Raw genomic sequence first — 25075 nt, forward strand, 5'->3', positions numbered from 1 at the left:
ACCAAATACGCATGGGGTTCCCAACTGTTCTCCAGCAAAAAAATCTGCACACATGAGCTGACTCCTTATCTCCACTTCAATCAAAAGAGCTTGTTGTTAAAGTTTTACAAAGCAACCCAGCAGCAAGGTGAAAGATGAAGAGATTATTGAATAATAGATAAGAATATTTTTAGTCAGCTCAGATGTATTCATGCATCTGAGAAAGCACCACGAAAAAGCCCTCAGAAGAGTTCTGGCTGCATTCCAGCAAAAACAACCCAACTGTCGGCACCCCGCAAGGGCTGGGGGCTTCCTGGGGTTGGGGTGTGGGGGGGTCCCCATGCAGGGTGGCAGGGCAGAGCCCAGAACAGGGCTGCCAGGGGGGCACCAGGGTACCTGAGGCAGCCCCAGCCCTGGGCATTGAGCCCCTCCCTGGAGATGGGACAGGGACCCATGGGTAGGCCCAGCTTGCGGTTCCATGGCTGGGCAGGGTTGTGGAGAGCTGGAGACCATCCCTGCTGCAGCATCACCAGAGAAGCAACCAACAGCCCCAGGGGGCTGAAATGGGGTCCTGGGCTGTGGGCAGGGTGGGGGGAGTCCTGGGAGGCTGCTGGGCAGGGGCTCAGGGCTGGGGGTGCCCACATGGCACCGACACTGACATGCAGAGGTGCCGAATTACTAAGGAAAATGCTGCTGTTCTTTCTGCTCCTGGAATTGATGAAGAGAACGTTTTTGCTTCCTTTTCACTCATAGCTTTATAAGCCCTGTCCTTAAATTCGCAGGAGCTGGAACTGCAAACTCATTCCCAAGGTCATTCCTACCCTTCAGGTTTCCTACAATATTGTTAAATGCAGGGGCAACAAAGAATTTGTAATGCTCTGGAAAGGACCTTCCCCACAGGCAAAAGAGGGAAACTACCAAACTGTCTGATGCCGGCACTGTTCTGCTTCTTACCCTGCATCCTTTAACCATGTGAGAATCATTGCTTCGTTATTACGGTCTGAAGAGACAAAGATTTTTAAAAGATCTTTTCACTGCCTGAGCCAGCCCGCTCCCTGTTGTATTTTGCTTTTAATGAAGATCACAGAGTGGTTGACATCTTTGATCTCACCGCAGATCCTAAGAGCCTCTGAAGAAGTGGAGGTATAATAACATCATTCACTTAAAAGCTAGGGAGATACTGACTGAAATTGCATCTACTGAAAAAAAGTACCAGTGAATAATGAAGAGTCACTTGGATACTCAGACCTTCATTCATTAAAAAACATTTCTCAAAGGAACTGGTTCATATGTCCTCAGGAACATTAATACAAGAACTGCCACACTCAATCAGACTTGGCATTTAGTCTAGAATCAAAGTACTTGCACATAGTCCATCCTCCCGCAACACTGACTTCAGAACACAAATGCCCTTATCTCACCTCACGTATAACTATGAGACTATACACAATAGTGGGGTACAAAATCTTTTAAAATACAGGTGTAAACAAGGAAACCTTATCTCAGTAGAATGCAAGAAGCACAGCCCATTACAACGTAACTGTATGACTACCCCAAAAACAAGGCCCAGTGTGAAAAGACCCAGACTTTGGTGTTTTGGGGCAGAGACAGCCATCAACCTGCAGAACCACAGAGCTGAGTGTTGCCTAACTTACCTTGATTTTCTGGCAGGAATTTTTTTGGTGAACAACTTGCCCTTCTAGCTAGACTGCTGTAGGCAGCTGAGCTAACAAGTTCAAAATTAGCTTGATGCGCCTAAGTTATATCTTAAAGCCTGAAGAAAAAGACAAGATACGAGCTGTTGCTCGAGACTGCAGCAGAGACATAGACCAGCATTTTTGGACCACTGTCCAGCAAAGTGTTTCAGCACACATGTAGCTGTAAGACTCTGAATTGACTTGGCAACTTCATTAATTTAATAATGGTGAAGCATGTCCTGAGCTCCCTTCTGGACTGGGAGTTATCTCTGAAGGGTTTTATAAAATGCAATAGAGCCTCATAAAGCAGGGAACAACAGTTATTCAGTTTCTCTCCTGTCCACCTGGATGTATTGGAACTAGGATGTTTTGGCATAAAACCCAGACATATTAAAGCAAATGCACTGGCAACACGGGACATGGAACCCCACGTCATCTTTCTGTCAGGACTTGGCCAGGATGTTGTGCCACTGCAGTGTGCAGGGCCCAGAATGCTGCTGGAAGTAGCACGGCTTAGTAAGAAAATAGTGGTAAATAAATCTGTGGGTTATATTCTCCTTCTGGTGACAACCCTTTGCAAAAGGAATCCACAATGAGCACCTTCAAGAGAAGAAAACCACATAAAAACATCTCACAGAATCCCAACCTGTATACATGCACACACACACAAACACACAGAGAGCAACATATTTATCCAAAACAATCTCACATAGGATCTCACTTCAGAGCCTGCAGATCCCATGGGAGTAGAAGGTCACCCACATGCAGATCCACTGCTTTTTGGAGCTGTTTTGATTCATCATTTGCATCTTTCGCTTCCCATCTCCCTCAAAGTGAAGTTTCAGAGCGGCTGAAATACTGAAAATCTCCTTGCCTGCCGACTGCGTCATTTGGAAATGGCTGTGTTACCTGATCTTCACCCCCTGTAATTGCACCATTTGACATTCGAAGCTATGTTTTCATTTCTGCAAAAGCCTCAACTCACTTCTCAGACAAGTCATCCCACTACTATTCCTTTCTTCTTTAAGCTACTGTCTGGTATTCTTTTAAGTGAACATGATTGCCAATAAAGCAATCCGTGCTTTCTCCCACTCCCACATCTTCTCCCAGATCATCTGTTGTACTGTGCCATCATAAATATTTGTGTGGCTACATGGTGAACCAGACCGGGGAACTCATCCAGCTGAAAAAGAGCCCCTGGGGAAAAAAATATGCAATTTTTCCAATATACTTCCCCACAAGGTCATACAAATGCTTACACTGCAATTGTAAGGAGGTTTCTATAAGAACAGGAATGACTGACTGGGAGAAGGAAGGGGGAGCAGTCTACTTTTTTCAGCAGCTACGCTGGCCTTAATGTGGTGCCATGGTTTGGCATTTGCTCCCACCAGCATTTGTCCTCAGAAAGCACCTAGAAACTGTTCTTTTGGGGAATAAACAGGCACAGAGCTACTGAAGGTTCCTCCTGAATGCCCAGGGAAAAGTTCTTTGCACAGTGATATCTAACTCTTGCCTGGGTTTGAGACCAAGTCCATAATGTCCAAGACAATGTCCTTACACCTGAAGAAAAGCTTTCTCCTATCAACGAGAAGCTCAGGGATCCTTTGGAGTCAACAGCAAGTACTTCAGAGGCAAACAGTGTATTTCCCCTTCTCTCACTTTCTCCAGATTTGGAGACCGATGAGACAGAATACTGCCTGCTTACCTGTTCCACAGCCTTATGTTATGAATCGGAAAAAAAATGTCTGGAAGCATTACTTCTTGATCACATTTTATCAAAAAATCTTTTGAAAACAGCCCACCTCCCCTTTGAACAGACTAGAATATACTAAACCTAAATCTAGATCCAGAAAGTCCTGACACTATTTCCCTATATTTTACTTCCTTTTGTCTTGTTTTCTTTCTTCACAATAAAGTGACAGTTCCACTGCCAATACGCCTCAGAATAGGTGTGGTAATCTTTTGTGAGACACTTGAAAGTTGCCATTAAATGTAAGCTTGCTGCTGAATAAAGCTGTACAGAATACAAAAATGTCCTTTCCTTGCTTCCTCTACTTCAAAAAAAAAAGGAGAGCCAAGAATTACTGTTTTCTCCCCGCAGTTTTGTGGTGTGAGATAGTAAGGACACGAAACTAGCTGATCCCACGAGTGGGAGGACTAACTACAAAGAGAACTCTTCTTTTATTGTTTCCAGCAACTGTACAATTAACTTAAATTGTGGCTATCTTTTCGCCAGTGGGCTTAATGTATGCAGACTAAGCATAGAGTCTGAGTGAACATTACAATTTCCTGAAGAAATTGCAGATCAGCAGTCTTCCCTGAAACCGTATACCATCACTTACCCTTCACCAAACTAGAAACATGAAGGCAGTATGTTATCACATGCTAGGGGACTTCTTTCACACAGTGTCCGCACCGCGGCAAGCTTAGGGACAGAGCTCTGACATGTATGATGGACATATTTAGCTTGAGGCAGTTTATCCGATAAAGATCAGGAGAAATTGAGCACAAAGATATTCAGGAAGAGACTGATCCTGGTCATCTCTACTATCTGGGTAGTTCTGGTCATTTTGGAGCAAGCCAAGCAGAACTTGGCCATGTAACAGAGGCGAGCATTCTTAGACATTAAATGGGTTTGACCTCTAGGGACCCTAGAGAATGTAAAATCTACTGCTGGGCAGAGACTATGTAAGGAAGTCGGAGGCCCGTTTTTAACATGACCTTGGGAAAGCCAGCAAGAAGAACTGTCTTTGAATTTTTCCTCCAATTCAACTGCCAGTTGCCCAAATTTCATTCTGTCTCTACTTCTGATTGTAACAGGGTGGCTGTTGGAGTTGTGATGGTCTCAGGACATAACGAATGCAATATTTTCAAAGACAGGCCCTAATTTTTATTAAATTGTGTATTTGGGCATAAAAACAGACCTATTGTCAGGCACACAAGCCCATCTCCATGTCACTGAAAAGACAGCGTGCTCCAAAGTGTGTCTGAGCTTTTTCTAGCTATATTTGTCCAGTAAAAGATAGGACAACTACCTTCAATACTCTTCTCCTCAACTTGAAGCTCAGCTATCTCTTTCTCCCCCATAAAGCCTTCTCTAACCCCATATCCATTCTGACAGCACTCACAGTTCCGTCTGGACCCACTGAGTTACATCCCTTCATTTCCACCTTTCTTCCCATTCTTCTCACCCTGCCCCACAAGCACCTGAAGGCCTCACTGAGCAGATCTTCTGGATCCCCCACTCTCATTACACTGAAGCCCCTTTGACAGACCTCTGTCAGGAAGGAGCAGTTCCACAAAACTTTGTCTTCCATGAGACCAAGCCACCAGAGAGATTGCTGTCCAGCCAGAGCCACTTTCTCTGCCAGGCTAACTGCACAATGGGGCTGTGCTGCTGACTATATCACTGCAATCATCAGCAGTAAAAACAACCCTCAGAAATTAAGTTCCTTTCAGCTTTGATCATTTCAGTGATAGGGTTCAAGCCGCTACCTGGCACGCAGACAAAGCTGGGGGGTGAAGCAGGGATGGGAATGAAAGTCTGAGCACAGGGTGAAGGAGGAAAGCCGTGGGTTTAGGGTGAAAACCCCTTAAGGTATCTGCACCTTGTGGAGAAGGCCAGTGTGTCAGAAAGGAGCTTTCTTGGTAGGAAGGAAGCAGACAGCCTACAACAGGCAGTATTTTTCCCCGGGGTACATAATAACACAGCATTTTGTGAGCTTTATCCGCAGCTGCAGTGTAGAAAACACAGGAACATTTTGCAATGTTTTTAGTGTTGTTGTGTCATAGCGTTCTCCAGTTCTGTGTGAGCAGATAAAAAGCCACAAGAACAGGTTAGAACCCCACTGAGCAAAGGGAAAAGAAAGGCAAGCGAAGAAAAAGTCTCAAGTATCTGCCTCAAGGGGCCACGAAGAACTGAAGGGGCAGCACCCTGCAAAAGTGCACAGGTTGGTGGCACAGCAAGGACCCCGCGGACACCGTGTTTCTGCAACTGAAACTAAATAAAATCCCTTGAAAGAAGGGTGCTGGAGAGAGAAAGAAGAACTTCTAGCAATGCCCTGCACAACAGCGAATCTCCCCATATTCAAGTTTGGCCAAGGGCTGTGGTGAAGAGTAGCAATGTTTTAGATAGGTAGGACAACAGAAGAAAAATAGTGACCCAGCCTTCTGCCCAGCACAGACCCTATGGACATTTGATCTGCAGATGAATCAACGTGAATCAGCCCTATTATAACACAGACAGTAACCATGATGTAAACTGAGGTGATGCAGCAGCTGACTCAGAGGCACCTTGTACGTCCAGAGTGAGGCACAGAGCTGGGGATAGCAAGCTGTCAGCTATCCCCACATAAACTCACAAAGCCTGGGCAACAGGCCCAAGGGATTCTTCCCTCTCTAGTTCAAATAGCCAATACATATCACGCCAATCTGTCATTTGCAAAGGCTCACTGACTTGCCTTACAAGAGCAAGTCCTCCTTCAGGATTGATTTGTCTCACCAGTGAAGTCACTGACAACAAGTACAGGTGCTATGACTACAGCTGGGCTCACCACACTCGGAGGAGACAGGGGCTGTTCGTTACGTAGCATCATCTCTGAGGACTGGCCAAAGGGTAGCCAGGGACATGTGTAAGGACTTGTGTCACTAGCAAGAGCTGCTTGACAGGACGTAAACAGAAATCCAAGAGACAATGCAATAGGCTACGCTGAGGCTTCAAAAAGCAGCTTAGAGCAAGGTTTGCTGTGTGAACCTCTCCATGGACATCTGGCAGCAGGGCCACATAAGGCAGCAAGCCACACAACAAAATAATAAAGTACACATTATATTTCAGTGGTATCTGTTTCTCGGTCCAGTCTCTCACATGGTGATAGGAACAGCTGTGTTGGCATGAAGAAAAGGGCCATCTGGCTTGAGTTGGGATCAGGTCTGACACCAGGGAATTCTCCTTGAGAATACATCCCTGAGCTGCCCAAGAAGTCTCGACCCTCCACTATACTCCTCTGAAGTCAAGTTTCTCTAAAATATCCCTTACACGCTGCAGATAAGAATTTGCTGTTGGCTTGTAAAGAATGCAACTTGTGTGGCTCCCGCTGTGTCCTACACAATACTTGCTGTCATGCAACAAATGCAGTCAGAGCTGTCACCAAAAGATTTGGGAGCATCCCTCTCGCAGGCCATTCACTGTGGTGCTTCACCCTGCTTTTCACACTCCTACTAGTTGCCACCAGGGACCTGCAGGCCCTGTGTCTGGGCAGCAACAGCTACTGGCATGCATTTTTGGTTGGAAAAAAACGTTGAGATCACTGAGTCCAACCATAACCTAACTTAACTCTTGTACTAACCCATGTCCCTAAGAACCTCATCTATGCATCTTTTAAACACCTCCAGGGATGGTGGCTCCACCACTTCCCTGGGCAGCCTGTTCCAATGCCTGACAACCCTTTCCATGAACAAATTTTTTCCTATCTAATCTAAACCTCCCCTGACACAACTTTAGGCCATTTTCTCTCGTCCTAGCAGTTGCTACTCAGGAGAAGAGACCAACACCTTCCATGCTACAACCTCCTTTCAGGTAGTTGTAGACAGCGATAAGGTCTCCCCTCAGCCTCCTTTTCTTCAGGCTAAACAGCCCCACTTCCCTCAGATGCTCCTCATAAGACTTGTGCTCCAGAACCCTCATCAGTTTTGTTGTCTTTCTCTGAACTTGCTCCAGTACCTCAATGTCTTTCTTGTAGTGAGGGGCCCAAAACTGAAGACAGTACTTGAGGTGGGGCCTCACTAGTGCTGAGTACAGTGGCACAATCACTTCCCTAGTTCTGCTGCCCACACTACTCCTGATAGAAGCCAGGATGCTGTTGGCTTTCTTGGTGACCTGGGCACACTGCTGGCTCATCTTTAGACAGCTGTCAATCAACACCTCCAGATTCCTTTCTGCCAAACAGCTTTCCAGCCACTCTTCCCCAAGCCACAGGCTGGGGAAGCGCTGCCTGGGGTTGTTGTGACCCAAGTGCAGGACCCCACACTTGGCCTTGTTGAACCTCATACAACTGACCTCAGCCCATCGATCCAGCTGGTCCAGATCCCTCTATACAGCCTGGCTGTATGCTCTCCAAGTTGTGACACCCTTTGTGAAGCCCCTGTGTGGCTGATGTCCCTCATGGCCTGGCTCTGACCATGGTTCTGCAGGTCGGTATACATGTTTCCATCCTCAGCACAAGCTCCTCATTAAAACTTTTGATGCCTTTAATGTCAGCATGCAAAACTGAGCTAGTTGTCTAGACAACCTTTTTACTCTAGTGGAGAAGCACTTGTGGAGTACAACTCGTCTGAATTAATTTATATATCTACCTTAGAATGGAATGACTCATGTATTGTGAAGTATTTCTTCCTCTCCACTGAATCCATCAATGAATCCCATTCTAGATGTCAAACAAGTGGAGCTGTATTTGCTTGCACCATTTCTTACAAATACCCACTTGGATACATTTACATCACCTTGGAACTAATTTATTCCAGTTACATTTGCATAGTTGGAGTTGATTCTTACTTAAACATAACAAAAAATTAGAATTGCGTCTCCCACCTATACTTTCATGAATACTGAAAACAATTTTTAATTTTTTTTTTAAACTGAAATTGTGCAGGCTTACACCAGACACAGTGTTCTTCTTTGGCCTTGGATCTCTTCATGCAATATGCTGTGTTCTTTTGAAATATTACCTCACTGGAAAGCAGCAGTGATTGACAGAGCTGGATTACCTGGAGACAGACCTCAGATGGGTGGGAACTGCAGACCATAGCACTTTATTCAACATCTGCATCCCTGCAGGTAGAGTGGGCACTACCTGGTCTTCCACCCCCTCTGCATTTTGCACATAAGGCTGGGCAGCTGGAAAGGAATATAGTTTACTATGTTGACCATACCAGTTGGTCAGAGGGCCTTTATCTCTGTTGGACAGTATTGATTTTAGCTTTGTATTCATGCTCTTGAAGAGATGAGTTGAACAGCATGACAGAGTCAAAGGATGCCTGAAATTAATTTTAAGTTTGAATCACAGAACTGCAGAATAACTGAGGTTGAAAAGCACTTCTGGAGCTCACCTAGTCTGATCCCCTGCTCAAAGCAGGTCCCTTGCCAACACTCCACCATGCCACTTGATCAGGTTTGCCCTTGCTGTCAAAGGACTTTCCTGGGACTGAGGCTTTGGCAGTCATGATGCTTTTGGCAGCTGAAATTATTCCTACTTCACTTCCAATCCTAGTTCTTGCAGTGCTCTCCCAGCACAAACATTTATGTAGTCTCCGAAGGAAGTGATTCAGCTGAAATGTAATCATCTGTACCTCCAATATAGTAGTTTTTTTTAGCTGGAACAGTTCCCCAGTCCAACCGATTCTGCAGTCCTACTCACAACTGTGCTAGCATGGTGGAGGAAGAGCCAGACAAGGACAAGCAGCCAAAAGGAGGAAGGGAATGAAGGAGGAAGAAGTGAGGAAAATGCCTGTCTGAGCCAGTGCTGCAGATTAATGAATTCTATGCCAAGCCCAACCCTCAGAGAAGCAAGATTCAATTCTTATTCAAGACCCTTCACAACTACAATTTCTTCTTCTGTACAAGGGGGAGGTGGCTGATCTCAGAGACTTTGCAGATGAAAAATGAAAGGCATGATAGGCATTGCTTACTCACTATTTTCATACCCACTGAACTTATTGGGAAAACTACCCAAATATATAAGAACCAGGTGAATCTGTACATTTGTTAGAAATGAAAAGCAAGCATAAAGTTGGCCTGAATAGACGTATAAAAGAAATAAAGTTTTCCAACTGAAATAGCCAGACTGGCTGAGCTACAGAACCTGTGGTGTCTCCACCCAACATCTTGTGGAAAGGCACTTTCTTCAAAATTAGATCAAGCCTGAACAAAGCTGGAATGAAGTCACCTACCTTGGCTCCAGCTTTCCCATTTTCACAGTATTTCCATATTTGTCAAACAGATTAAAAACATTATTCAAAATAACTGACAAGGACAGTAACCACTGATCAAAATAATCTGAGTAAATTCCAGAATAGTACTAGATTGCTAGTGATGTGCTGAAAATTCAGGCAATTGATCCTCATTAGTGCTACTGCCAACATGCAAAAAAGACCTGATTCATCCCATCTAGCAGTAGGTACTTAATGCAAACATCTTAGTTAGAAGCCAGGTCACACAAGCCTCTCTGTGTAGTCCATGAAGAGTAGCAAGCTTTCCCTGAAGATAACTCATCCCGACATCTAACTTGCCATTTCTGTACAAGCCCTTCAGAGGTCAAGACTGCCCTGCAAGCACCACTCAAACCCTCATGCTCATCATCGACAAGTGAGAGGATAGATGCGCTACCCTGTCACTTTTGAGTCCAATCTCAGTCTCTCATTTCTTCTGGCCAGAGTTCAAGATGCAATTTGAAAGCCAAATACAGATTGAGCTAAAACTTGAGTTGACAGAGACTATGCTTACTAAGATCAACCCACTACTGAAGCTTGAGCTTATTTTTAAAACTACTTGATAGACACTGGTTTGCCTAGATTTAAGGATAATACTCCTAACCAGAGTATAATATTCCCATGCAGACTGAGTAGAGGTCTCCAAATAGTCCTGACTCTCCTTGTTACCCTGAATTTAATATTAAATGTATCCCCATAAACATTTCCAGTCCTACCAAATGTGGAAGCAGGAATAAGCTCCTGGCTCGTAACTGTCAAAATTCCTAAATCATTTCAGCACATGTAGCACATCGGTAGAACACAACAGCTGCCTTAACAGCAAGGAGTGGCTTTAACTGGAACCCTGTACCAAACCTTTAGCCTCTGCCTGCAGCTCTGTCACTGATTACAGGTTCAAGCTGAAAGGTGACAAAGAGAGCCACAGCCCACAGATCAAAGACATCTAAGTACATAACAGACACAATACACATGTTGCATACAGACTGACATAAACCAAACTCTGAACTGACAGTATTTCTCACAGTTAATAAAAAGAGCACAGTTGTGTTCCTTCTTAAAGAGAATACAGTATCTAAAATTAATATGTTCCCTTCCTAAAGTATTAAGAGTAACTTTGTTTTCTAGGATTGATTCTATGGACATGACCTGTATAATTAAGAAAAGGGAAAAAGTCCTAATTCTACTTCCCTGCTAAATCCCATCCCGCAAATTACTGCCTTATTCAGAAAGCCAAACTCACCCTGCTAATTATAAATTCTTCTCCCCCAATTAGGTAATGGAAATAATAACAAATGACTTAAGTAACTAATCACAGCTAAATAGTGCCGCTTGTATTGTGGATACCAAGTATTCCATACTGCAAACACACTCATGGAATATGAACAAGGAAGGCACAGCCTGTCTGCACGAACTCCACAAACAGAAGAGGTTTATGTTCACTGAGCAAAACGCAGCCAGTAAAAAAAAATTATTTGAGACTAATATGAAATGCCATTAATAGGTCATTATTCAGAAGCTTTCAGCTCCAGTGTGTTACTTTATTTTCAAGATGTTATATGAGCTGGTTTCTGCCTTTGTACCACGCTACTGAAAGATTTTACAAGTGGGTAGTTAAAGAGGTCTCAACAAGACCTGCAAGTAGAATATTTCTGACTTACTCTAAATGCATGCAAAGTGAAAGACCAGACTGAAAGCTGATTATACCACTTTTAAACATGTCCCTGAGTGTCACGTACAGTCTGCACAGTGACTTTTAAGTGTCACATGATTATTATGTAGAAACAAGCTGATCTTTGGTGCATGTTAGCTTGAGGCTTTCAAAAGGCATAATACATTTTCATGTTACCAATCCTGACTATAAAGAAAAATGTAATAAAAACTCCAATTAGAAGCACTCCTGCATATGAATACGCTGAACACTTTGAAATCCAAGTGCTACCACATTTAGCTTAGAAATTAGAAGATTCTGGCAGCTAACTAGTCAGGCTACAGCAGGGCAGCAACAAATGGAAGGTAACTTCCATTTTACTCCCTAGCTAGCAGATTATTTGCAATAGTTGATGGATAAAAGGACAGAAGAAGGATACCAAACCTCTGCCTTTGCCATGCAGTATTAAAATACCCCTGTATGCTCATCAGCAGAAGTACAGTTACCATATAAGAGCAAGAACAGAGAGGGAGGAAGAAAGATGAGTTGCACCTTCTGGTGAGGAGGAACAGCCAGCAGTTCAGACCCTCACCTCTGGTTTGTGACACCTGACTCCAATTCCTTGCCATGCCTCAGCTGATCTGCGTAGCACCAGGAGATCTACTGATTGTCTGTGCCTTCTCCCATAAAATGGCATTAGCATACCACTGTTACTCCATGGACATGGCATAAGGAAGCCTAGAGAGAAAGAAAGAGGTGCTGAGATGCTATGAATATAGCTAGATGTGTAGCGGAGGAGATTTAACAGCTGGTTGCCTTAGGGTGCAATGGTCCTGCTCCTGCACTTTCCTTCTCACTCTTCCTTGCCTTCCTTCCCAACCACACAGCCTTACCTTCTCTCTGATGCTCTGTCTGTATAATTAAGCCAGTTCAATGTACTAAGCAACAAAAAGCTGTACTTCTTGTTTTGGGCTTATTTTAGTGCTGCCAAGTTGAGTCAGGTCACTGTACAGTTGGTGAGTCCTGGAGACAGTGCAGAGGACAACCAGAACTATGAAGCCTGAAGAGGGAGGAACAGAGCAGGGAACAGCAGCAGGATCTCCCCTCTTCAGCATCAGTAATTTCCCAAACTGGAACTACAGCATGTAACTGCCCTGGAGTGACAGGCACCTGAGGTAGCAGTGCACGGGTACAGAGAAAAGCAGCAGCAAGGGGTGATCAAGGCCTGATCCAGCAGAGACACCAGAGCTCCAAGAGAATCCAAGGGATTGACAAAGGCATCATAAACAGTACAATGGAGATGGAGCTTGATATTACAGTTTGGGGGGGGGGGGGGGGAGGTGTTTTTTGGTTTTTTGTTTGTTTGTTTTTTAAAGAAACTGAAACTGTAACAGCCAAAAAAATATTGGCAGGAAAGTTTACTGCCAGCTAAGAAGAATACACTCTCTCTCTCCCTTAACACAGAAGTTATTTAGTCTTGGTTTCAATTGACTGCACACTGTTAGCCCACCAGATTTGACACTGTTATTTGGTTTGCTTGCAAATAATACCATTTTCCTAATCTATTTTGCTTTCATAACATGTTTCAAGGACAGGTTATGCATTTGGATAAGGGGTACCGGGTGGCCATCCTCAACAAGACAAAGCTTTGGATCTGTGCAGCAGGACATAGTAAAGATGTTATTTGTCGCCTCGATGCCCTTGCATCCAATGAGGCCCAGCAGAATATCCTGGGGCACATTAAGTGTTGCTGTTAGCTTTGGATTAGTGTTTTTCCCAAATACAACCATTGTGTTATAACAAATGTGTAGCGAGGGTGTGATTTGGGTGCTTGTCTGCTTTCCAAAATGACAGAGCAACAGCACATATTGCTTTTACATCTCACTGCTGTGAAAGCTAAGGCTGCCACCATTTGATGCATGGAGACTTTCTAAATCTGAAGCACACCGTCCACCTTGCTGTGAGGACCTGAGTTTACTGCCCATCACTGCTGTCTCTGTCCATAAGAGGGCAGTGACAAGCATCTACAGCACATCCACCACCCAACCGAGTCTTGGGGTGAGACCTGGATGAATACTGTTAAAAGCATGCCCACTTCTGCAAAAAACGGCAAGGATGGGCCCGTTGGCATCTCCCCTGCCCACCTCCCACTTGCCAGACGGAGTGAGTAAGCCATCACTTAAATTGGGATCCTTTGGGAAGCACTGTAGCACACATGGAGCAAAGCCCATGCTCGTGACTCTGGCTCTGTGGCCAAGTGTCCTAATTGCTCTGCTACCAGGCCTCTATGGGCTGACATAAATTACACTGTTAATGGTTGGCTATAGCTATGGAAAGCTGTGAACCAGGTTTATTAAACAGATAAATGCACCATCTTGAAGAAGAATGTGTACTTTACCTTACATGGTACCTTCCCTGCAGTATTTATCCCCAGCCGTGATGGTGAATTACGTTGTGTGAAGAAGGCAATCAGATCATAAAACCTGTAAATATTCCTACCCAGTGTGATTAACAGAGGAAGAGAATTGCAACTGCTCGTGTCTGCTATACACATTTTTCCAGATGCCCAGAAAGAACGGTGATTAGATTTTGTCTTCTCATTTTAAAAAGATCAATAAGAATATTGTCTGTCAAGCTTCAAGAGTAGATGAACCTGCCTTTCATTCTCAGGAGAATTCCAAAATATCGGTATTCACAGGGCAGAAAGCACACCTAGCAATATGTGCTGCAAAGCTACCCATACACTAGAAGTGCAATAAATAAATGATGATAACAATAAAGCTGTCTTGCATGTAAATAACAGTCTGCCTTGATGTTTAAATTTAGTAAGCACTGTTTCCCACTCTAAATCAGTTTTGGTTCACCTATGATAAGGCCAAATTATGAAGTTTTGTTGATCATAGCATAACAGTGCAAGAAATGGGACGTGAAAACTAGGTAAGGACAATTTAGGAGAATGAAAGTCATAAAAATATACTCCTGGGAAATGAAACCAACAGAAAGTGTCTCCATGACATTTCATAGAAGACTTGAAGCAATTTATTAGTTGTTTAAAAATTTATATAGTAAGGATAATTGGCCTCACCCAATGTTAGGCACTTTGCAAGCAAGCAATTCTCACAATATCCAGCAGAGAGGAAGAGGTTCCCTCATGGGCTGATCACGGCTCTCTTAGCTCAGGTGTTTTCAGTTGCCTTGTCCAGGGGTCTCACTCACTGGTACCTACAGAGGAAGCCTGAGCAGCCTGGCTGGCTGGTGTGGTGACTGAGGCCATGGGATCCAACAGCTGGGCTGGCTAAGATATCATCAATGCCCGACTTAAGTATCTAATGCTGGGAAATGTGCCTTCTCTCCCCTATCCGATACTACATTAATCTGACACTCTTTCTATTATTAACACATTATTTGTCAAATAAGAGGTTTTTAAATTACCTTAGCTGTTTTTCTTTGGGGTGGTTTGGCTTTTTTTGTTTTCTGAAGACCAACCTAACTTATAAATACTCAGTGCAGAAAACAGCCTAGTAATATGAGAGGCAGGGAGAAATATATCTTTAAAGGGTAGTTACATTTTTCCCTGACATAGCAGCCTACAGGATCTTGGGCTTTCACCGCCACCCATCAGGAAGCTTAAGAAACTTCAGACACTTTCCAGAGAAAGGAAGACAAAGTGCCATGTCATTATTTTTCAGAAAGCTGGTCTCTTCTCCCTAGTAGCAAGTAATAGGACAAGAGGAAATGGCCTCAGGTTACACCAGGGAAGCTTCAGATTGGATATTAGGAAAAAATTCTTCACAGAAAGGGTTGTGAAGCACTGGGACAGGCTGCCCGGGAAGTGGTTGAATCACCATCTCTTGAGGTATTTAAAAGACATACAGATGAGGTTCTTAGGGACGTGGTTTAGTGCTAGAGTTAGGTTATGGTTGCACTCAATGATCTTGAGGGTCTCTTCCAACCAAAATGGTTCTATGATTCTATTATTTTAGTTATAGAATTTACAGAAATTCCATTTTCTGTCCCCTTCCAAAGCTTTGGTTTGGTTGTCTTATATAAGCACATCGAAAAACACCGGTGGAGATGTGACAAGCGTCATTCTGCTGAAGCTGGTCTGCAGTCTCATGGGCTTCCTGCTCTCCTGAGGCTGAACACACTGCTCTAACCCATGTCTCCCAGGCTATCACAAATGTCACAGTCTAAAACGCAGTCTTTGGAAGTATACAGAACCACCTGCATAGAATAATGTCCAGTTTTGTAGCTTGAACTATCACACAGAGGCAGCTAAAGAAACAAAATGTGCAGCCACAAGACAAATGCAGCCAAAGGGGAAAGAAGAAAACTGGAGAAGTCAAGAGGGCTAGCGTGGATATCCCATTGCACAGGAGCAACAGTAGTGCAGCGTCCCTCCCTCCCCTCCTGCTTTACAGCTGGGTTAGGTTACTGCTTTCGTTTGTACAGATTCACTTTCTAGAGTTCCATACACCCCCTTGGTGGTGGGAACACCAAAACCCAGCAAAGCAAAGCAGATGTTCAGGTCATGGCCTGAGCCGGCAACCACACAGTGGCACTGAGGCTGCTGCGCTCTTTAGAGCGGGGAGAGATGGAAACACAGGACTGATCCAAAACACAAGTCTTGGCATTTCCTTCTGAGCACTCAGTTTGGCTGGTTTGTAGTTCATTCCTGTCCAAATCAGCAACGTTTTCTGGATGCCACCTATTGCCAGACGTCACCTGAAGCCAGACAGCATTCCTGCTGTCCCTTTTACTCTACATGTCCTTTCCCTTACCGTTCATGTGGTTTTCATTGTTATTTTTCCATAACAATGTGGTCTGAAAAAAACATTTCTTTTGATTTGGTTTTGGGGGTTTTGTTTGTTTGGGGGAGGGGGGGCTGCTTGTTGGTTTGGTTTGTTTTTTTCCCCAAGCTTGTGCCATTCCTATTCTGCTAACAATTGCTCCAAGGAACAATATTCAGCAAAATGGATTTTATGTAGTATGCAGCCAGCAGAAGCTGCTGTATAATATTGTTAAAGAGACATTGTGTGTTCCACTGCAGCTGAGACTGTTAAGCCTGACCTCAGGTAGCTAAAACAAGGGTTTTCATCACCAGTTCAGCTATTGCTATTGCAAAAAAGACTAATTTGTTTTGTAGGTTTTCAACCAATACCAGTTTGATAAATATATTATCTGTTAATGCTTATAAATGCATCCAGTGCAGATATTCTGGGTTTTGAAGCTATTTTTTAGGACATTCTTCTTTCTCTCGCTTCCAGGACATCCTATTTGGGGTTTTTTTGTCTTTTCAGACAGAATAACAAATGGGTTCTAATATTATGAATGTTTTTTCTTAATTCTGTATTTACTATATGGTGTCTATATTAAAAAAAAAAAAAAAAGTCCTGTAAGCCTGCAAATTCACAGTGGCACCAAACTGAAACTGAAGTAGAAAGCTTTTTAAAATACTTTTCAAATGTTGTTTTAAGCTGGAAGCATGACTACAATGTTTTTCTTGGCATACCTTGTTGCCTTTGAAATACACAGGCCACTATTCTTGATATGTTCTTGTTTTATTTGTATTTATTTTAATAAGATGTGTCCCTTTTCATAGGGTGGCTCTGTCATCTAACTGCAGCATCTCTTCGCTGCCAAGTATGCAATGTATATTTTTGTTAAGTGTTTATTCAAGTGAGGATTGGAGATTTTCACGGACCTAATCATGTGTCACAGACTTTGGCACCAGATGTAATATCTAGTGGTAACCACAGAAAATATTAAAAATTGAGTGTTTTGTTGCAGGGGAGCCAGGTAAGCAAGTCTCGGAGGTGTTCAAATAACGCAAAAACCTTCTTGAAACACCCTCACTGGCTTAAATACTTAAGCCCTCCATTATGAGTTATTCGGAAATGTTCCAAGACCCAATACTCTGTTCTAAAAGAATTCTGCAAAAAGCAGTTTCACAAACTTGGTTGGCAAGATATAGGAACATGGAGAGGATGGAAGGAGAAAAAATAGTTTATAAAGGGGGGTGTATTTGATCAAAAGACAGTAACAATATGACTTATACAACTTAAAAATACTGTCCCCTAACTTTCCCAGTCTCTTGCTTTTTAAGGATTCTTTGAAGGGTCAAACTGTTAACCTTACAATGATTGGGCTGTCTGTACTGAAAAGATCTCATCACTTGCAGATGGTGAGCAGTCAATGCAATCCATTGATCAAATACAGCTGTAATGATTACTTCAAGGCTTTCTAAAACTTAAACGTGTCCATGGATATTTGCCAAAAGGAGCAAAAAAGAGCTATGTAGCTTGTTTGGAACAAATAGTTACATTAGTCCTCACAGATCCCTTCAGTTGCTGATACAGATCAGAGGCTAAAAATGTTCAAATGTCTCAAAAAAAAAAAAAAAAAAATCAAAATAAAACCAGCCTGCACTGGCAGAAAATTAAAACCTTGTCAGGAAAGCTCCAGAACATTCAGCGGACGTGACAGTCACACCATTCATTCAGCTTTCTGGCAGCTCATGTTCAAATCCACTATTGACCCTCTTCCATTATTCCACAGTACCTGAGGATCTCCTGAACAAAAAAGAAAAATCATTATTTCAGGCATTATTATGATGCTGGAGTCGACTTGTACTTTCTTGTACTTTCAAATAGCTCAGTTTTTCTTTCCTTCCCTCTTTGCTTGATCCAAATACAGCACAGACCACTATAATGCAACACTATATTCTCAGTTTCACTTTGATTCAGACTTCTTGGGCATCCATGCCACATGTAACTCTTCTGTGTTTTCTTGCATACCAGTCCCAAGTTCAGACTCTCTAGGAATTTTTAAATATTTATTTGCATCTTCCTACTGCACTCTTCCCAAGTTTAGTCTTCATTTATCTTTTTTCCTTCTTCTTCATATGAACTGAAATTAATAGTTAATGTTGCTATTCGTGAAGAGAGCAGATTCCAAAGTTACCTGATATGACAGGAAAACAGGAAAAAAACCTGTCCTTCTTCTTGCATAAGCCATACATATATTATGTTAAATTTGGTATAAGGAAAGCAAACCTTCTAGGTTCTTGGCAACCTAATTCCATCACTGCTTGCAGATGACATGAGATGACTGGTGGTGGTAGGAGTGCAGAGAAGAAGAGTGGGTTTTAAAATACATACACTTGGTAAATCACTGAAGAAATTAAGCCTAATAGGTACAGCTGCTTCACGGACACAGAGAAGTTTCAGATGGCCAACTTTGCCCTCAACAGCAGGTGGTGTTTTGGATAAACAGCATCAGGAAGTAGCTAGCAAAAGAAACACACTTGGAAAAACTGTGTTGGAATTTGATCAATATGTTTTCCAGACAGCTCAGCTCCTACGAGACATTTCAGTTCAAAAGTAATATCCATCTGGGAAAAAACACCAAAGACAAAAAACTACACAGCAGTAATACTTGGTCAAAAGGGCTTGCACTGCTCTAATAATCACTCGTGTGATACGTTGGCCGCTGCCTCAGCTTTAACAGTTGAATTAGAGACCTAGGGTTAGACTTCAGCCTAAAAAAGCTGGAAAGAACGCAAGAAAGGAGAAGAGGAATGTCCCACAGCAACACTCTTTCCAACGTGGGGTCCTCCTGGGAGCAGCCTACCCTGGGTCCTGCCGTCCCCTGCACCACTGCATATTACAGAGAATCAGCACTATCAGCACTATCAGCACTGCAGATGTGCAAGGACAAGATACAGCCGTTGTGAGAACCATTCCTGCACGGGGAATTACTTGAAGGAGTCCAGCAGCGGGCTATGAGGATGATTAGGAGCCTAGAGCACCTTTCTTATGAGAAGAGACTAAGAGAGCTGGGTCTGTTCAGCTTAGAGAAGGCTGAGAGGGGATCTTATCAATGTTTATAAATATTTCAAGGGTGGGTGCCAAGAGGATGGGACCAGACTCCTTTCAGTGGTGCCCAACGATAGGATGAGAGGCAACAGGCACAGACTGAAACACAGGAAGTTTCATCTAAACATGAGGACAAACTTCTTTACTTTGAGGATGCCAGAGCACTGGAACAGGCTGCCCAGAGAGGTTGTGAAGTCTCCTTCTCTGGAGACATTCAAAACCCATCTGGACACATTCCTGTGCGATCTGCTCCAGGTGAACATGCTTTAGCAGGTGGGTTGGACTAGATGATCTTCAGAGGTCCCTTCCAACCCCAATCATTCTGTGATTCTATGGGTGCAGGTCTGAGACCTGTATTTAATCTGTGATGTTACTTTCAGTGTTGCATCCTTATTCCTAAGGCATTCAGAAGTTTGGGACTCTTGACGCTTATGTGAAAGGTCACTGACAGAATGAGGAAAACCAGACAGCAGATTCATTGTGTAGGTGCAGTGGGGTTATACATCTCCAAAGAAAAGCTCAGCAGAAAACAGAGCTTTCTTGGGCCAGTCTCAGACTTTTGGATGAGTTCCCACTGGGATTATCTCCAGCACAATGCTCACTGTCTTCTACTGTGAATGTGCATCACACAAATACATACAGGACTGTGTGCAGATAGTGTAACAACTATTTTTAAAGATACTGAAAATAAAAAGAGCACAAAACCCACCTTTGTAAAGAATAGGAGAGAGAAAACCATATGCAGCACATGACAATCCCACCACTTAATGCATTTCTGGAAGACATTCAACCCTATGACGTGCAGCATATAAGAACCTAAACAAAACTTACATAACGTTGCATTACATTGACATAGTTTTCTAGGTAGAGGCACTGGCTGCAATTCGTATAAACATACCCATGGAAAAATAATATCTCATCCACATGTACAAGATTTACCAAATAAGAAGAAGTATCACAGCACTTGACAATTATCATAACATTTGCTTCATGAAGTGTGGCTAAGAAAAACAATATCCAGTGTTTCCCAAGAAGAAACAGCTAACGTGGGTTGATGTGGGTTTTATTCAATTGTCTTCTGCCTTGCAAGGTAACAACCTTACTCCACGGATACTACACAACACACTTCTGTGGTGCCCTGCACAAGTCTACGGTTGGTAGCACTCCGTATTTTCATTTTGATGCAACACCAGGACATATTTCACATTGTCCTAATTGTTACTTTGCTCCATGTAAAGCTATATTGGCAGCATTTAAATCTCAGCCTCCCCAACAGAAACTCCAATTAACATTTAAGCTATGAAAACTAATTTTAAAAGTGTTATGGTGCAGCTCTCAGCCTGCTAAGTAAAAATTCAAAACATCAAAACTGCATATTAAACATGACAAAATGGAAAGTGGAGATCACCAGCAGCCTGATCTGTAAACATATCTAAGTCTTTTTGTTCCTGACAAGTAAGAACTAAGCTTTCATTAAGAACTTAACCACGATAATTGTCGGTAAACTTGTATATTTGCACAGCTTGGAAACAGGCATCAGCCCAGCCTTTTGCTGAGAATTTAGAAGAATAGCTTCCACTATGTTCCAGAGCCTGTAAACTTTAAAAGAAAACAAACAAACAGACAAACAAACAAACTTCTGCATCAGATCCTACTGAGTTCAAGATCGTGAACAAGGGTTCAACCCAGTGAGCACAGCATTCTTCTCTTCTTTTCATCTTTTTCCTCATGCGATGCAAGAAAAGACATGAAATGCTTCCAGACAGCTTGATCTAAGTGGATAAAAGGAACTGAAGAAATTTCTGCTATTACAATACATTAATCATAAAATAATTTTGATTTCCCCAGCCCTTGACTGCTCCTGTTCAGTCCAGACACACATGCTGCTTTGGACCCTTGTGCTACCTCAGCAACCTGCACAGACAGTTCTCTCAAGGTGTGTCTGGACTGTAGGAATCAGAAGTGTTTTGCAAATCTCAGGTGATATCTTGTCTGGCATGTCTTGTTTTGACATGGGGCATATCAAGACTCAGGGCCACTTGTTGGCATCCAGCCTGTAAGGAAAGAAAAGTGTACAGATTGCTTTCTTACCCTTTTTCCTCCACAAACTCTATTTTCTATAAGAAGTAATTGTAGGCAGGCAGAGTGGGAGAGTATCACAGTGTGGTCCAGTAGGTATTCCCATGAAACCTTAAAAGAAATTAAATAATAAGATTCATCCTTCATAATGGTGCTTATTCACGATTTCCCACATCTTTAAAGGAATAATCACTCTACAAAGTTACAGGCAACAACATAATTAATTTTTTGTCCACATGCCAACCTTCTGCCACCTCAGCTACATGCAGGAGTCCTTCCCGCCTACCTGTTTTGTACCTGCACTCCCTGGGAAACTCTCAATGTTGTCCAGACTGAGAGCAGAGCTCCCTTGGGATACAGTTGCATGGACATGCACAGGGCAGTGTGTGTTGTGATGGCCACATACACACACCCAGAAATGAAAAGGATCAGAAAAACCACACATGCACACGGGAAGGGATCTTCTCTGCCACTGCAAGCAAGGGTATGCTGACCCTATCTCAAAGACTACAGGGTGTCATCCTAGGCCTATGTCAGGCCAAGCATTTTGGTCTCAATCACACAATCAAATTATGGCACCTTAACAACTTACAGCCTGCCAGATTAACCATGCCAGCTACCCATGGGCATGTTCTTAGACTGCCCCAAATATGAGGTGATATGGCTCATCTCAGTATCTTTCACAGAAGCTTAAGCTAAGTCACATCACCTTAGCACTGCAGTAGGCTGAGTTCACACACCTGGACAAGTACCAACCATTAGTAAAGCTCTTCTGAACTTTATTAGCTCAGGGGCATCTTTTCAAGCCGCTGTAACCGAACCATGTGCTGAGACCTTAGTAACTGATTGCAAACACAAATAATGTTCATATTGAGCCATGTAAGCAACCATTTATAAACCGGACTATGAGTAGGAGGATGTAAAGGGTTGATAAACAGGTACTAGGATGTTACTATTGCTCATTTTGGGATAATGTCATTCACTTTGCAGTTCAAACTGCACTTCTGTTTTCACCAAGCTGTAGAGCTCATTTTAAAATTTTAGATTACTGATAAATAAATCATCCTGAGAACATATTTAGATGTGTATCTCAAACAGCATGCCTAATTATTACCATCAAAAGTGAATTGCCCATTCACTTAGATCATCTTTTATAAAGTACAGGCACTCTGGGGTCCCTGCCCAGAGCACCAGCTCAGAACAGTCCAGTACATGATCCATGCAGTATGAAAGTCAATCCATGATGAACACTGTCCTTGTGAACCACCTCTTCACTATTTGGGGTGGCAGAGGTGGAGAGAGGTTCTCTTGGAAATCCCATGGGTTGTTCTCATAATTCCCTATTCTGCATTCTACAAAATTCAGAAATATTTTCACTCAAGTCAGGAATCACCTGTACTTACACTGGGACAAAACACACTGCTGCTTTTATAGAGGAACATGTTTGGCAAGCTTAACTATCAGTAGCATTATCTCGCCAGCTTCTAATTCTATACCACTAGCTTGAAACATGTTATCAGCTGTTGTATTTTGGATGTGCACTAAAAAGCTACCAGATACTTACCACAGTAATATTTCTAGCACACAGTTAGCAAACCCACCTACATAAGTATTCAGTCTGCTGTTCCTACCATGTAGCAAAGCCCCTACCTACAGCATATGAAAGCTCTGTCATGTGCCTTAAGCATAAGCTCTAGTTTACATTACTGGGAGGAAAGTCATACCCATACAACTCTGCTGGTTGAATTCATCATTTTGCACTGGTGTGGCTGCAATTATTCGAGCTCTAGTGCAGATACACATGGTCAGATTTATTGCATTCCAATTTAGACATTTGAAAGCTACATGTCTAAATCCAATTTGTGTTAAGCACTCTGTACAATCAATGGAGAGGGACTGACACTCCAGGGTTATTTCTCTGATTAATCTCAGATTTCACACACATATACTGAAGGTACTATTTCTCCCATTGACTAAAAGGAGGTCCAGGACACTCAACACATTTATATCTGCCTAAATTTGGAAAGATGGACACCATGTATAGCATCAAAGAGCTTTATACGGGAGAGTTTATTTTCCTTCTCAGACCAGAGTAAGGTATGTCACTGTAAGCATACCCATTTAAGTATACTGCATCCCACTGGGATGTGGGCTGGTTAGAAGTACAGTGCTCTGAAAAAAATTTCCAGTGCAAAAAAATTCTGTGGTATTTTAAAATGCCTATAGCTGGCCTCTGCCAGTGGAGAAAAAGGCAAATACCATACCCAGGACTTTCCAAACCCCAATCTTGAATAATTTATTATTTGAAAGAAAGAATTTACATGACCTACAGTAACTCAGTCAACAGACGTAACTTGCACATACTAAATTTTCTCCTGCATGTAAAAAAAAAATGAAGAGAAAAAAACCCCACACAATCTTTCACTGTGACAACTCCCTAGACCCAGCTCCTTTTCCTCACTTCCTCTACATCACTACATTTTTTATTGGGATCCTTCAGTATTTTCTACCAACACTTCACCTTACCACAATGCCTTTTACCTTTTTATCACAGTCTGTAAAGACAGGGGTTGCAGACAGTTCTTCTCACTAGCTCAGAGGAAAAGGTGATGTAGTTAAAAAACAGTGAGCTAACAGTTAAGAGTTCAGTGTTCACCTATTATAGCTGGGCTGGCTGTTGTATCTGGGCTGGTCCCCTAGGAATTACTTATGTCTCCTCTGCAGTGATAGGATGTGGTCAGGGTTGTCCCTCCTGTGGTGGTGAGCCTCATGGCAGAGGCTCCTTGAGGTATCACCACAGCCCAGCTCGTGTTGGCGGCACAGGCTGGACCTCCTGGCCTGCAGCGAAGGCCCCACCATGGCTGCATTGCTGTGACTGCACACAAGGCAGCTGGAGTGCACCTGCCCCAGGTGTGGCTGCCTGACTCATCATCACACCTCTGGCCACGCTCTATACATATCCATTTTCTTTTCAGCATACACTTCTATAGTGCTCTCAACAGTTTCAAGTCCTTCTCTTTGCCCGTGAAGAATGATTAAGAAATGTTAACTACCTCCAAGCTGAGGAATTGCTCTACAGGAAGGTCTGGCTCCTTCCTTCCCTGGCTGTGAAGGGGCACCTTATTTTGTGAAGAGGTACCTTCTGTTCCTACATGAAGTCCTCTTGTTCTGCTACTGCGTTTTTTTCCACCAGAAGTCCTTTCTTTCTCCTCCTCTCACAGAGGCTTCTCATTCCCGTTCCTGCCCAAGGACAACCATCTCCGAACCATCCATCTGGGGCAGATCCAGATCCCACCTCTCCTCTTGAGCAGATTCCCTGCCAGTGTTTCTCTGTTTTCATCATCCCAGCACAGCAAGTGATCTCCACAAAAGCACAAACTGACCAACAAGTCAACAGCCCTTTTGCACTTTCAGCTTTCTCAAGACCTGTGAGCCTCTAGCTGCCCCTTGGTTTTTATTTCACTTGTCAGGAACACGGAGGAATGAGGAACTGATGGTCTCGGATTCCTAAACAGAAAAGCAGATTGTTTCCAGCGCAATAAGGAGCCAGGTACTGGCTGTTCTCTCTTCGGTGCTCCACAAAGGCTGTAGTGACCAGCGTATGAGCTGATTTTGCCTCAGAGACCTCCAGGTATTTCATCTCTCTAATCCAATGCCATGCGAAGTACAGCTAAAAGTTGCATTTTTTTAAGTGTTCAAACCAACCAACAAACAGCTGAAGAAATAAGAAAAATCCTACACTCCCAGCAGTAAATAGATCAACTTCTGTTGTTTGTCATAATGTACTCTCTGTTCCATTGCCTGCTCCAGAA

The 25075-nt window shown here is 43.0% G+C and overlaps 1 long non-coding RNA gene across 1 annotated transcript in view; it reads right to left on the bottom strand.

Annotated features, from left to right (window-relative positions):
• Nucleotides 1-25075, bottom strand: part of LOC110363184 (uncharacterized) — a 141726-nt gene that overhangs the window by 15835 nt on the left and 100816 nt on the right. Inside the window, exon 9 of the long non-coding RNA XR_010468336.1 lies at nucleotides 11900-21238. This is a non-coding gene — a long non-coding RNA (uncharacterized LOC110363184). The remainder of the gene's footprint in view (nucleotides 1-11899; nucleotides 21239-25075) is intronic.

Source organism: Columba livia, chromosome 1 (assembly GCF_036013475.1).
Source record: "Columba livia isolate bColLiv1 breed racing homer chromosome 1, bColLiv1.pat.W.v2, whole genome shotgun sequence".
Taxonomy (NCBI): Eukaryota; Metazoa; Chordata; class Aves; order Columbiformes; family Columbidae; genus Columba; species Columba livia.